Source organism: Spermophilus citellus (genome assembly GCF_964194105.1).
Source record: "Spermophilus citellus genome assembly, chromosome: 3".
NCBI lineage: Eukaryota > Metazoa > Chordata > Mammalia > Rodentia > Sciuridae > Spermophilus > Spermophilus citellus.
Window position 1 is genome coordinate 101,499,432 of NC_138184.1, and position 15,252 is coordinate 101,514,683.

Here is a 15,252-nt window from a genome sequence, read left to right on the forward strand (position 1 = left end):
CCTGCAGTCCAGCTGTGCTAGAGCATAGGACAGGCCACCGAGTGACTAAAGAGGACACTGGAGAAGAATGAGCAGTGTAAAACGCACTTACGTGGACGGGCCGTGGAACTGGGTGGCTCATGCTCTTCCTCAAGCTGCCTCTGGTCCTTCAGCAGAGAGCAGCACCCGTGTCCCTCCTATGCTTCATCCAGTGGTGGCAGGTGGCAGAGCACTTATCCCTCCCAGTGCTCTGCTCTGAGCCTGTCACTGCAGATAGAGAAGGTTCATAGGCTCCAGAAGCAGAGGCATCACCAGTGGGTGGCTTTGGCCCTCTGTGCGGCCAGCATCCCAAAGACCTTGGTGTGTGGGGGAGAAGCAGCTTTCTGCAGGGAACACCAGCAAACTTGCCCTGATTCTCAGCACCTGAGAGGGAGCACCAGTATCCTCCGAGATCACATTTATCTGGGTGTTTCCCCTCCTAGGATTGTTTTCATTGATCCTTTAACCCAGTTAACTTCTTAGGAATGGAGAGGGGCCCTTCAGGGACATGGTGTCTTACTGTCCTCCTTTTCTCCACTGTCAACACAGGCCACGTGCTATAGTCTGGATCCTGAATATTCCCCCAAGTCCTTTGAACTGGGGCCTGGTCTCCAGCCCATGGCATTATGAGAAGGGTAGTGGCTCCAGGGGGTGAGGCCTAAGGGAGATCCTAGGTCATCAGGGTGTGTCCTGGTAGAAGCTTTTGGGACCCTGGTCTCTTTCTTCCTTTGCTTCCCAGCTGCCATGAGTTGAGCAGCTTCCTCTGCCATGTGCTCCCACCCTGATAGGCTCCCTCGTCACAGGCCCAAGCAGCAGGGACAAATGACCCCTTGAAACCTCTGAAATTGTGAGCCAAAAGAAACCTTTTCTCTTTGTAATTTGATTATCTCGGTGCTTTTGTCACAGTTAGGAAAAGCTGACCCTAACACAGCCATAAGAAATTAATACAGTCCCTGGATGCCATCATAGTCGTCCTAAGAAGAGAAGGGACGAGGGGTATACACAGGAGAGAAGAAGGCAAGGCAACCATGGACGCAGACTACAGGGACGCAGCCCTAAGTCAGGCTATGACACACACCAGGATCAGAGGAAGCCAAGAACAGATTCTCCTGTGGAGCCTTCGGGGCACTGGTGGTCCTGCATTCCACTGAGTGAAACTGATGTTACTCTGCCAGCCCCCACGCAGGACTGAGAGGATTGTTTTCTCCTGTTTAAAGGCCATGGAGTTTGTGGTCAGTTTGTGGTCAGACCAAGATTGGTACAATATTTGCCATACTTTAAATGTGAAAAAATAGAGGTCTAAAGAGTTTTAAAATAGCTTGTTTGAGGACACTTTGCTGATAAGTGGTGGTGATGAATATCTCTTATAAAAACAGCACACACACACACACTCCACACCACACCATTCACACCACACACACACTCCACACCATACCACTCACACTACACACACACACACACACATACTCCACACCACACCACTCATACAACACACACACACACACACTCCACACCACACCATTCACACCACACACACACTCCACACCACACCACTCATACCACACACACACACACACACACACACACACTCCATACTACACCACTCGCCACACACACAATCCACACCATACACAGACACACACACAGACACACACACACACACACACACACACACACACACTACTGTATTTTTCGTGGTAAATATCAATTAAGGTCTAACTTTATTTTCAGGTACACAGCAGCCATGGAAGGGCCTGTGGTGAGCGGGAGAGCCCGGGCCTTGTCCCCAGGCAAGGCCATTAGCAGCTCTAGACGTCTTGGCCGTGGTCAAACACCAGAATTTCCTGAAATGTGTATTTTTTTATTTTTTCAAATCTGGTTTTGAACAACATTGGAACAAATGAAAACAACAACACCACTCACACTTCAGGGGAACAAAGCAGGTTTATGGGATGCCAATCCCCCACCCCACCCTGCCACCCAGAGGTTACTGGTTTGCTCAGGCGGCCAAAACCAAGTGCTGTAGCCTGGGAAAGAGGGGGTCAGAAAGAAGAAATTTATTCTCTCACGACTCTGGAGGCCAAAAGTGCAAGATCAGTGAGTCAGCAGGTTGATTGCTTCTGAGATCTCTCTCCCGGGCTTGCAGATGGCTGCCTTCTCCCCTGTCCTCACGTGGCCAACTTTAGGTGTGTGTGTCCTAGAATCTTCTTATAAGGACATCTGCCATGTTGGATCAGGTCTACTGTAAGGACCCTATCTTACCTTTCTTACCTATTTGGATACCTATTCTCCATATATATTCTTACCTCAGGCACTCGTGGTTAGGACTTGGACTTATGAACTTGGGAAGACCTGTTCCAGCCCTTAACATTTAACCAGTGATACTTCATATATATAAACAGCTCAGGGGACGTGGCGTGCTCTTGAAAGCAATGACTTTTCTCTGCCTTGCCCTTTTTATTTCCTCTATTAACTGGAAAATAACAATTTGCCATAATGAGTCGCTCACAAAGTACACCAAATCCATCACCACTGCTTCTATTTTTTGCAAATGATTAAATATCACTTTCTTTCCATTTATAGCATAATCTAAGTGACAGCCGATCCATCGGTTGATCTGCTGATGTTTAACTACAGCATTTTGCATTCATTATTCCTGCTTAGATCATTCTTTAAAAAAGAGGAATAACTTGATTCTGCCTCTTGACAGCAGGGAAATTAAATGGTGAGCCATAAAGAGGAGTGTTTCTCTGAAAAACAAAACACCAACTGCAGAGCTATCAAATCAAGCCAGAACTCTGTCACCCCTAACTAAGATATACAAGGACATGTTACTGGAATATACTCTTATTTCAGAAAGCTGAGAAGTCTTCTAACTTCAAATGCAACTTGCAAAATGGCATCACCACTCCGGGAAGCAATTTGGCAACATAGAAAAATCAAAGATACAAATACCGAAGGATGCAGGGATTCTATGATTCTGTGTGGACTCCAAAGGTCTAGTACCACTTTTTCAACTGCACTCTATGACACTGTTCAGATTCTTTTTGGATTCATGTGGGATGGGCAAATTATAGCATTGTCTTAGGTGAGGCAGATGGATACACCCACAGTCTGGATGTCTAGGTGTTCTGTGCATTCCACTGAACATCTCCTGGGTACATTGCATCAACAGGATAGAATGGTAGACAATGACTAGGGTCCTGGGGGCCTTGGCAGACCCCTGGGCTCCAGAGGGTGTGAAGACTCAGGGACGCACTTTGCAGAATTGACTGGTATCCATTGCTCACAGGCGTGCAGAGCATCCTTTCTGGGTTGGACAACACATTGCTGTGTCTATTCCAAGGAGGGAACACAACATCTACTGGGCTTCTTTGTGCTTCAGAGAAAACACACTGTGCACTCAGGGATATTACTCTAGCACACAGGACCATGTGACATGCCTAGCTGCTGGCTATGAGCAGGACAATGACAGGAAAGGGCTCCACAGTCATGTAGCACTTGGTGCAATCCACTCCCGTGGTTAAGCTAAACACCCTTGCATACTGTAGTGTAAGGGATATCAGTAGGAACAAAGATGCCACATGAAACTTATGAAAATCCTCATAGGAAAATCCCAAAACAAGCACTGGGCTTCCGAGGTCCAAGCAATGTATTATACTTTTTAAAGAAGCAGCTCTTGTTGGGCCCTGGTAGATATGGAACAATATACCCCCAGAAACAAGGGGCCATGTTTATGGACATTCCCCTGATGGGCACATTCTGTTAGAACTGTAGAATCTTCATGGCAGAAGGACCCAGCAATACTCCTTTCTCTAAAACAAGAAAAAGTCTTATCTGGGCCTGATCTTAGCAGGACAGAGACACTGAATAAGTGGCAGGAGCAGAAGCCCTTGACCCTCATGGGACCCAGTGGCTTTGTATCAGCCCCCGTCCCCAGCTTCTTCACATGACCCTATCAGGGTGTATAGTGGGTGTCCCATGGAACTTCAAGGGGCAGCTATCACCAGGGCACTGTGGGTCCCTTGTGTCCATAGGCCAGCAGAACTTCAAAGAAGGTACTTGACCTTGATTGACAAGAACAGGCAAGGCTGCTTCTACCAGTGAGAGGAGGGAGAAGTATGTGTGGGGTCCAGATGAGACATCTCTTTTAGTGCCTTGTTGCATTTTAACAGAACGGTGCCACTGTAACTTGGACCTGACCATGCTCAGACCCTTCAGGAATGCAGGCTCACCTCTTGCCACAAGGCATGCTACTGAGATGGCACTGAAGGTGAGGGACAGTTGGAACGCAGAGTGGAAGAGGAAGCCCTGAGAGCTATAAGAATATGGGATGCCCTTGGTTCACTAGTCTCAGAAGAACAGACTCATGAGAGCCACAGAGGGGTTACTTCCTGGGCAGGTATGTCTGGCAGATCAGTGTGGCCTGGAAGCGCTGGGCTCTGATTGGCTGCTTGGCCATTGTCTTCTCCATTCCACTCCATATGTTTACAGAAACCATACTTCCTGAACCTGCTCCCAGACTATGCTAAGCAAGGCCCTGTGCTAAGGCAGGCCTTCCCACTTCCTAGGAGTCACTGAGCAGGGACTGTGGCTTGACCACACTGCCATATAGTCCCCTGCCCTGCCTCCTGCCCTTTTCTAGGTATCAGTCCTGCACTCCTTCCTCAAGACTCGCTGCATTCTCTCTGCTACTCCTGCTATCCCTTTTATCCTCCACTGGTATTTCTCCCCCTAAATATTTTATAGTTCTAAGGCATTCTCTCTTGGTTGTTACTTCTGGGGAAAATCTGTACTAACACATCTTCTTAGCACTTGCCAGGCTCACTCTGACATTTAAGTGAGTAATAAAACCCATGTAGAGTTTATACTCAATTCATCAGGAACTATACAGAGGGGAGTGGATATATATGCATGGTGGTCAGAAAGAGTAGTACTCCCCAACATTTAAAAAGCAGTTATTCTGTGCTAGCATTAAACACTCTGCATTACCATTTCACTTAATGCTCACATTCTGCCTTAGGAAGAAGTGATCATAATAGCATCCTCCATCTGAAAGCCATACTAGGTCAGGCATGCTTTAGACAACTTTCTCAATTTCACACAGCTAATAAAACTAGAGGTAAGAACAAACTCTTCTTGCTATAGTCTTACAGATTACTATTAAAAAATAAATCTTATTTCATCCCCAACCCAATAGTTGGCACTTGAACTTTTAATAATAACTGTGAGTATTTTATTTGGCTTTGCCTGGCTTCTCATTTTTTTTCAGCAATTATTTCATTTCTTTTTTGAGCCAAAGAGTTCTGACCTCTTTGATGACTATCCATGTCATGTGACCCATCACACATGGCTCTTGATGACATCTCAACACATGGACCAACCGTGGAGCTTATTACTGTATAAATAGTGCATGTACCCGATGACTGTTACTTTCATTCACGTCATGGCAAAGATACAATGGCTACTCTTTTTTCTTCTCAGAGGCTGAGCACACAGCAGTTGGAAACACAATCAGATCTTCATTCAATTATGTCTCCCCTGAGATTCACATTCTTGTGATGCTGCCTTCCCCCAAGGATGGCCCTGGAGATCCTCCAGTGTGGCATCTGGAAAACAAGGTCCTCAGGGGACTGGTGTCAGCCCGCTCACCCTTCACTCACCGTGGTCACTCTGACAGCCTGGGTCATGTCCTTGCTTTGCTCTTTGTTGGCTCTGGACCAGGGCCAGCACTGCTGGCTTGGGGAGGGGCTACAGCTGCTTTCTGACCATTTTCTGCAGGTTTCTGGTTGCCCAGAAACCTCTTTTTAAACCTCTCAAGAGGTTTAATCCTCTCAGGAGTTTCAGACTCTCCCAGGGTCCATGTTTGCTTGAGCATCATTAACTACAGGAGGCAGCTGGGTGGATCAGGGGGAAAAAGGCATTGGAGTAGGGTGGCGAGAGCAGTCCAGTGTCCCTTGCCTGATTCCACATTGAAATAACAACAGTGGCAGGGATGTCGGAGGAGAACTCATGTTTGCTTTCCTCACTTGACAATGCAAGCATACAGGAAACCAGACAGCACAGAAAGAGCATCCATTGAAGACCTTCTACATGCCTGTGTCCCCGTCCCCTTCCCTGACATATCAGTCAAGAGGTCTAATATGGAATATATATCTTACTTTTTTCCTGTTTAAAAATGTAACTACAGTTGGGAGCTGTGGAGCATGCCTGTAATACCAGAGGCTTGGGAGGCTGAAGCAGGAGAAGTGCAAGTTCAAAGCCAGCCTCAGCAAAGGTGAGGCTCTAAGCAACTCAGTGAGACCCAGTCTCTAAATAAATTACAAAATAGGGCTGTGGATGTGTGCGGCTCACTGGCTGAGTGCCCCTGAGTTCAATCCCCAGGACCAAAAAAAAAAAAAAAAAAAAAAAGTAACTGCAAATCTTTCCATACTAGGTCACAGGACATTTCATCTCTCTTGTCAGCAGTACTCAAGACCAGAGCAAGGCGGAACCTATAGTTGGGTTTGACAAGTGCCTGACCACTGCCCCTCAGGGACTCAGAAAGAGGGAAGAGGCTTGCTCATCTCCACATCGCTGTTTCCTGGGTAGAATTTTCCAAGGCGGCCACTCCTAGCAGAAATGATGGGGGTGCTAAATGAGTTCCTGGGCTGGAGGAGCAGATTCCTACTGAGAAGCTGCCCCCTTCCCTCCACCTCTTCTCCCCTGCCCCCACGCAGGGACACCTGGATACCAGAAGATGCTCTCAAATTCTCCTTCCTGGTGGGTTCTCTCCACCTGCTACCAGTGTCGGGGGCGGGGCCTGGGTCGCTCTGAAGAAATGGTCAGCCAAAGAAGGGCGGATTCCAGAGACAGAGCAGGAAAAGAGGCATGGTAGCCGGTTGTTGGCACCCCCCAGAGCTGATGGGGATGGAGCGGGTGGGGATCCAGCGGGGTCCAGCAGGAGCTGGCGGGAGAGGAAAGAGGGCTGGAGCCCTGCACAGGTGGGCTGGGGCGGGGCGGCCCCCGCTGGTGCCAAGGGGGCGCTCCAGGAAAGTTGTGCAAGTCCTGTAGTGATTTGCAGCTCAGCCTGAGGCGCCCTGGGAGGACCAGCGCGGGCACAGCGTGGACTCCTGGGAAGCCATGACCAGGGCGGGCTGTCGGGCGCGTCCATTGCAGGGTTCCAGCTCCGCTGCTGCGCTGCCAGGCTAAGGGAACGCGGCTGGGTGGTGCGAGTCAGGCATTTGGAAGCTCTCCTGGAATCTCCAGCTGGAAGGGACTGGAAGGGACCTGTTATGGATTTGTCTGGGCTGCCAGAGAGGGTGCTGATGGCACCTGAGCACCTCACTTCCCTTGGATGAGCGGCTCCTGTAAGGATTTCTTAGGTGCATGGGGCAAGCTCAGCTGGTCCAAGGTCTCCAGAGAGTCACTGGAGCTCATGAAAAGTTGTGGCTATGAAAAGTTCAGCGGATGGTCTCCGGGGAATGGGATCCCAGGTCGCACTTGCTACCCTCCAATCAGCAAAATTGTGATACTAGGAATGAGAAGAGCCTGGCTCCTGGCTCATCTTCCCTTCAGCCCTGGGTGCCCCAGCTCAGGCACACTGCTGTGTGGAAGATGGAGTCAATCTTTGCACTCCATCCCTACAACCACGCTCCATTTGTGGGCTGGCAATGCAGAACCAAGAAGGCCACCCAGCAACGTGCATTCCTAGTACAGCTGCCTTGACTGCACTCTGGGGCTTCCCCGCCAGCAGCTGAGCTGGATTCCAGATGAGCTTTAGGTTGTAGGTGGAGATTGCAGGGCTCAGTGGTGCTGTTGTCTGCCGAGGCAGGTGCCAGTCTGGTTATCAGAACCATCTTTCCCAGGCCCTGGTCCTGCGGGTGTTTCATGTCATCTATGGGAATGTACAGGTTCTTGGTGTGTAGAGACTTCCGAGGGCAAACCTAGTACAGTGACTGGAGCTTTCTCTGGGAGTAGTATTACTGGCACAGTATCAGGCTGTCTTTAGTAAGTGCAGGTGCACATAGGGTGGTTCCCTGGGCTCAGTGGCCACAGGGCCATAGGAGGAGTACAGAAGCATGGCTTCAACCTCTGAGACTCAGAGCTGTAGGCCTAGGGTGCCATTTCCTGCCTTATCTCTCCTTTCAGGGCTTCTGGGTGGAGAACCACTTCTACCCCCCTTCCTGACTAAAATAGTTGAAGCCTGGCTATAGGCTGGCAGGGAAGTAAATTGTCAAGTGAAATTAAAAAGTTGCTTCTGCTTTCTAAAAGCATTAGACACAGCTTGGAATCCCCTAGGAACCCACTGTCCTTGAGATTGAAGGTTTTCAGACAGAAGAGGGAGACCCAGCTTTTCACAAACATACTCTCTGCTACTTAAAAGCAGGGCCTCATTTCCCTCTAAAACTTTAAATTTGCATAAGTGGGATATTTTTATTCTTTTATGGTAATTTAAAAAAGCAAAACTGATGTCCAGAAGCAGACAGAATGAACCAGACGAGGGAATGGTAAATGGAAAAATTTTTAGAGGGATGGTCCTGAAGGCTGACTTGGAGCAGAGACATAAGGAAGGGAGAGAAGAACTTAGGAGGAGGTTTCCAGGCAGGTAGGAGAAGACAAGTTAAGCTATGACCAGCTTGGCATGGTGGAGGATGGTTAGTTGGTCAGGTGGCAGAAAGAGGGAGGTGGAGGGTTGGAGAGATGGGATGAGGTGCAGAGACCCTTGTGGACCCTGATGGATCATTTGTGGCTGCTCCCAATAGCCATCCTTCCCGTTCTTCCTCAGGGATTGAGATAGATTTTTCGGCTCTGCTAAATAATGACCATATTTTCTTGCTTTTGTTTTCCTTCAGTTAGGTGTGCCTTGTGAGTAACTTAAGATATATAAAAAATATGAGGGCTTAAAATTTTCCTTGAAGTGTTCCTAATAGCAGTGGTAGGGCTTCTTATTTCATATTGGTGGTATGTGGGTATAATGGTTAGAGCTCCAGTGTCTGTCTTAGACTATGAGCTGACTTAGGAGTGGATTTTTTTTTTTTTTGCATAGTACAGTAACAGGAAGATCTGGAGGTCTAATACTAGATGTGGTATTAGTTTGGTAATACTAGTCTACCACAAACTTGTGTTTGTTAAAGCTATAACTTGGGGCTTTCCTGTGATTCACTGCTGAGCACAGTCTTTGATACCAAGAAAAAAACAACAATTTATGTTCTAATCTAGAGGAAATGTTGAAGATTTTTAGGCTGGGATTAACAATGACTAGATCCACAGTTTTTAGAGGTTACTTTAGCTGCCATGAGAGGTCAGACATGAAGGGCTGTGGAGTGGGTACAGGGAAGTTAGTTCCAATTCTCTAGGCAGAAGATGATAGTTGGATTAGACTGTGGTGGAAGTGCTGTGGATGATGAGTGGTGACATTTGGGATGGATTTATGTTTTATATTTTTGGCTTATCAAATTCATGGAATTTTTTAAAAAAATCAAATTTATGGAGATATAATTTTTATGTGGTATACCCATTTAAATGTGTGGTTTCATGCATTTGGACAAATATATACATCTATACTGAAAATCCACCATCAAAATTAAGATTTTGAACATGTCTATCATCCCCCAAATCCCCTCATTTTCTCTTTCAGTCAGCATATACATAAACTCTTGTCCCAGGCATATGCTCACTTGTTCTCTGTCCATCTAAATTAGAATTTTTCCTGTGGTATCACGTAAGCAGAAGCATACAACACCTGTGTCTAGGTTCTTTTACTCTGCAAATGCTTTGAGACTTCACATAATGCTTTGTGTAATTATGTGAATGAGAAGCTCAGCTCTTTTATAAAGCTGTGCAGAATTTTGTTATTGGGAGTACATTTACCACCATTTGTTTATCCTGTCACATGCTGACACTCATTTGGCTAGTTTCCAGGTTTTGGTTATTATGAGCAAAGCTGCTACAAAATATTCATGTGCCAAGTTTTGCATTTTTCATCTCTTCTTGGTAAACCCCCAGCACTGCTATTGGACCACCTGGTAACTAGTGAGCTAAGCTGATAGGAAGTTGCCAAAGTGTCTTCATGTGATTGTGCCATTTTACCTTACCAAGGACTCATGGGATTTCCCAGGTGCTGGCCCTCTTCGCCTGCTCTGTGTTATCAGTCTTTTAAATTCTGTTCTTCATTCACAGAACCCTGGTTGTGTTCCTCTGCTATTGTATAGCACCTAGAGACAAAAGCAAAACCTCTCCAGCAGCCCCTGTGGACATGTGACTGGTGGATCCAATGAGGTGTGGGCGGAAGTTAGTGGGTGGGACTTCCAGAAACTCTTCCCCAGAGGCTGCTTCCGCTGGCCAAGATGGGCCCTGAGAGCTCGGGAGGGCTGCCCTTCCTAGGCCCAGGGTCAGCCCAGCGTGCACACAGCCAGGCGGCACCTGCTCCATGGCCTCCTCAGCTTCTCTCCTGATGCTGGAGATGTCTCAGCAGGTCTTCATTCTTCGCTGCCTTCTCTGGGGTTGGGGAGTGAAGCCTTTGGGGCCCAGGCCAGCCTGGCCCAAACCAGAACCACGCTCAGGTTTGTGTGTGTCCCGGGATCTCAGCCACAGGGGTGCCAGGCCTGAATGGGGCATGCATTCACCCTCCTCTCGCAGTTTTCCCGCAGCGGGAGCAAACCCTGTGACCCTGAAGAAAGGGGCCTTTATGGACACCAAGGTTGACATTTAGGTAGCACCTCAAACTCATTTGTAACTTGGTAACTTTTCTCAGGGTTAATTATCTGTGGCTGTTTTAGAGTCGTTACTGGCAGTTCCTAGAGGACTATGACATTTCAAAGCCAATGGGGGTCAGAATTTATATTGCTCATTTGTAAACTGTTTGTTGAATTAAATCAATTTTCAGAGGTGCCATTAATTATTGTGGTATTCTTCTTCTTCTTCTTTTTCCCCTTTCCATCCACTGTAGTGTTTGAACAGCAGGAGGTTACTATCAGCATAAACACTTTGTCCCAAGACCTTATCAGTCTGGGAGCTGCCATAATAATTGCAGAAACCCTCTGTCTCTAAAAGTAAATTACTAGGAATCAAGTTAGTCTTTACTTGCAAAGCCAAGAGTTTCCCAATATGACATGCTAGTTACAGGCCTTTATCATGTAAAAAATTGTGTCTTGGGACCTATGATAATCTCAAAAAATATTTAGGATGAACCTTTAAGTTACTTGCAAATGGAAACCAAAAGCCTACATCAGGAGTGAAAAACTCCACTTGAGCTGACCTTAATTGCAGTTTCTATTTTATATTAAGGTAGAAATAAATTCCCATAGCATGAAGGGAAAATCACCATACTGCTTTTAATGAGTGGCAAACTCCTCCTTAGTCCTTAAGGTTTAATGCAAGTGTGATTTCATATATGAAATATTCCTTAAAATTTCTCTAGGGCATTAATTGATCCAGCTCACTTCCTTCATAACACTTTGGAATTTATTCATTACAACACTTAATTGTACAGCATTTTCATCATGTTTAAGAACTGTTTCTAAGGAAAATCTTGGTCCTATCTGCAAGGACTTCTGATCCTACCTTTCTGTAGAGGGTGAACAGGTTGTTTCTTAAGTTGAGAATCTTATCTATCTTCTCTCGTTTCCTAATTGAAATATGTTGGTAGTTAAACTACAGACCTGGATTACATATACGCACCATTGAGAGGTTATTGATGATTTGTAAACCCTATTTATAATTTCAATTGAATACAAATCTAAAAGGGCATGGCTTTCTTCTGAATATTCAGGAATCCTGTCTGTGAATTGAAGGACTAACTCTATCTTTGAGATAGTCTTCAAGCTGAGTAGTAATAAAGACTAAGATTTCTTCAGAACCCTGTTTCTTTCCCACTTATTTCTTACACTTTATAGTCTTGCTCACTGTTTCAGAGTTACAAAGATATCAGTTGCTTCCCTGAAAACCAGACTTATTTTCATCCCTCCTCTTTCTTTTTTGTTATATCAGGCTAAAAGTCTGTCAATTCAGATGTTCCGGGCTGACCTCTCCCCATTTCTCACATCTCAACTTGTGTCCTGAGCAGTCTTCTCTGACCATTCTAAGACATCCCTACCCCAGTTTCTTCCTGCCCCATTATCCAGTGTAAGGAGCACCATGTCAATCTGAAATAATCTTAGTTTTATTTTCGTAAATTTATGTATGTATCTATGCCCTGAGTTCCTCTACTAGACCATCAGTACCATGAGCTCAAAGAAGGCAGAAAACTCACTCCTGGATCTCAGCACCCAGGACAGTTCCCTGGGTGCTCTTTTAAGACCTCACCTTCAAACTCTGGATCCAGCAGTTGATTCATGGGTTATGGGTATACCCTGGTGCCCTATAATGGGAAATGATAAGATGGCAATTTATTTATGTGGTGAAGATATTCCAGATGGTGACCACTAATGATCCCTGTGATCCGTTGCTCATGCCTTTCAATATTCCCCTGCCCATGAGTGGGAGAGTATCTGGAAAATGCTCAAGTGGAATATGGCAAGATGATGGGATATCACTTTTATTATATGTGATAATCAAAACATGGATCTACCAAGATATTCTTCAATAAGTGAATAAAATAACACGATACCACTCTAAAATGGAATGTTATTCTGCAGTAAAATGAAATGAGCTATCGAGCAATGGCAAGGTGAGGAATTTAAGTGCAGATTACAGGAAGCCAGACTGTAAGGACTTTATACTATGTGGTTCCTACATGTAAAACCCTAGAGGCAGTAAAGTAACCATCAATTGCCAAGAATTTGTGGTGGATAAGGATGAAAAGGTGAAGTACAGGAAAATTTTAGGGCAATAAAACTATTGCATGCTGCACTCCAATTATGGACATATAACTATTTGTTAAATACAATTGATCTTTACAGCAAATTTAAAGGAACATAATTTGGGAGGCAGGGTATCTCAGAAAGAAATACATGCTGTGTTAAGATTTCTAGCTTATTACAAATATGCAAAACGGCCTTGCAGAAAGGAGGCAAAGATGTTGACCTAAATATCTTTGTAAATGAAATCTTTAAGATTAAAGGAAAAAGGGACTTATCATAACCAATGAAGTAGACAAAGTTTCCCAGAGGAATATATTTAAATTTCTGATATACATACATACTGGAAGTGAACAATTGAGAAAATGGGCAGTGGAGGCTGGAAGTTAAATCTCTCATGGGGTGAGAATTTATAGACAGGTAACAAAGAATAAGAGGCTAGAATGATATATATGGCAGTGGGTTAGAGCAGAAGTCACCATGAAAAACTCACATTTCACTTAAGAGATGCAGAGCCTTAGTAAGAGAAATATCTACAGACATGTGTATGTGCATGCATTAGTATACATACATGTGTTTCCCTGTCAGCTGAGTTGGACAACCAAGATGATCTACAAGAAATATGCAGCCCATGAACACACCTCACACTCAGTTTTATTTTTAACAGTGTTCTCCAATAAAAGAAATCAGAGGTCCTTGGGAAAATGACGTTCTAGGACTGGGGCAGAAAACAAAGGATGAGTCCAGAGTTTCTTGTAGCACTAGCATTAAAACAATACACACACACACTCACACACTCACACACACACACACACACACACACACACAACTTCATTGTTGGGCATATATTTAATGGTTACAGGACCCAGCCAAAGTGAATACCAGTTGCTAAAACTGGAACAATTTTGGAGACAAGTTAAATAAATTAGTATGATACTATACACCAGAGCACTAAATCTCTACAAGTACATTCTGACATACATACATGATTTATTAAATGATAGAGAATGGACAATTATTTCATGTAGAAAAATCCCAACAGAATTATGTAACTTCTCACTCTAAAGTAGGGATCCTTTAAGTGGTGGTTGTGTATAGTGGGCTTTCTTCTCATGAGTCAGTATGGAAAGGTGGGGGAAAGAGTAACTTTGCAGAGGAGGACAAGTGCTACTTCAGCCAAGTGACCAAGGCCAGCACTTCAGTCCTAAAACTTGTGGGAACAATGAGGATGATGTGATGGCCATTGTATCTTACCTCTCTGACCAAACCTGTGACCCATGTTTAATAATTAGAGAATATCAGAAAAATCCCAGTCTCTATCCTACCAAATTCCAGAATTGTGTTCTTTACAATTATCAAGGTCCTGGACAAGAAAAGCCCAAGATGGTATTATATCCCAGAGGAGCTATATGCAGGCTGGGTGGGATTCTAGAAGAGAAAACAGGTAAAAATTAAGGAAATCTAAGTTACGAACAGAGTTTAAATGAAACTAATTAATCAGTATTGGTTCATTAATTGTACTTGATACACCAGGCTAATGGAAATGTTCAGAATCAGAAAAAGAGTGTGGAGGTAGGAGTGAGGGTGGTACAGGGAACTCTGTGCTCTCGGATCAGTTGTTCTGTGAATCTAAATGTGTTCTAAGGGATTCTAAGAATAGCAACATTCAGTCATTCTTCAGTGTCTAGGGTAGGATGGCTGAGTTTTAGGAGAATAAAGACCGCATGCCCCACCACGTTATCAACTTCATGCCCACCAGTATGCTTTCCTGACAAACTCACAGCAGTCCATGAACAAATGCTTCCATTGCTAATGGACATGTATTTTTGAGTTATTTATAGTGCATTATGGAGTAGAAGGGCATCCTTCTTAATATTTTGTCCTGATACAAACTGACCTGACATGAGGAAATAAAAAAAATCAGGGTTCAGGTGTTTGCATGCCAATTACACTCCACAGTTGATGTCAAGGGACATAAATAGCCTAGATAATAGCTGGCGACTACCTACTCTCTTTATCTCCTTTTCTTCCCACTTTCTTTACAACACTCTAATGCATGATTTTGCAGGTTTACCTGCCATTACCACCAGTATCCATAGTAACAGTGTTGGGAACCACAGAAAGAACATGTGTTTGTTTTTAGTGATATCAGCAGCATATAAATTAAAGCACCTTTTATGTCTCTAGGAGTTAATTCTCTTCATTGTCTTAGAATCATAAAATTTCAGGTCTGAGGTGGTGTAGGAGACAGTCTGAGCCCCACTTTTATTTGCAGATGAAGACCTGAAATTCAGCGGTAATGTATTTAATTAAGGCTGATAATTGTCCTGAATACTCTTAATTCTCTATAATGACAAATATGATCATGAAGAACAAGGATATAACATGAGTCTGCAGGTAGACAGCCTACAATTCCTCAGCTTCTCCCACTGGCTTACTCTGCCCTCATGGTTAC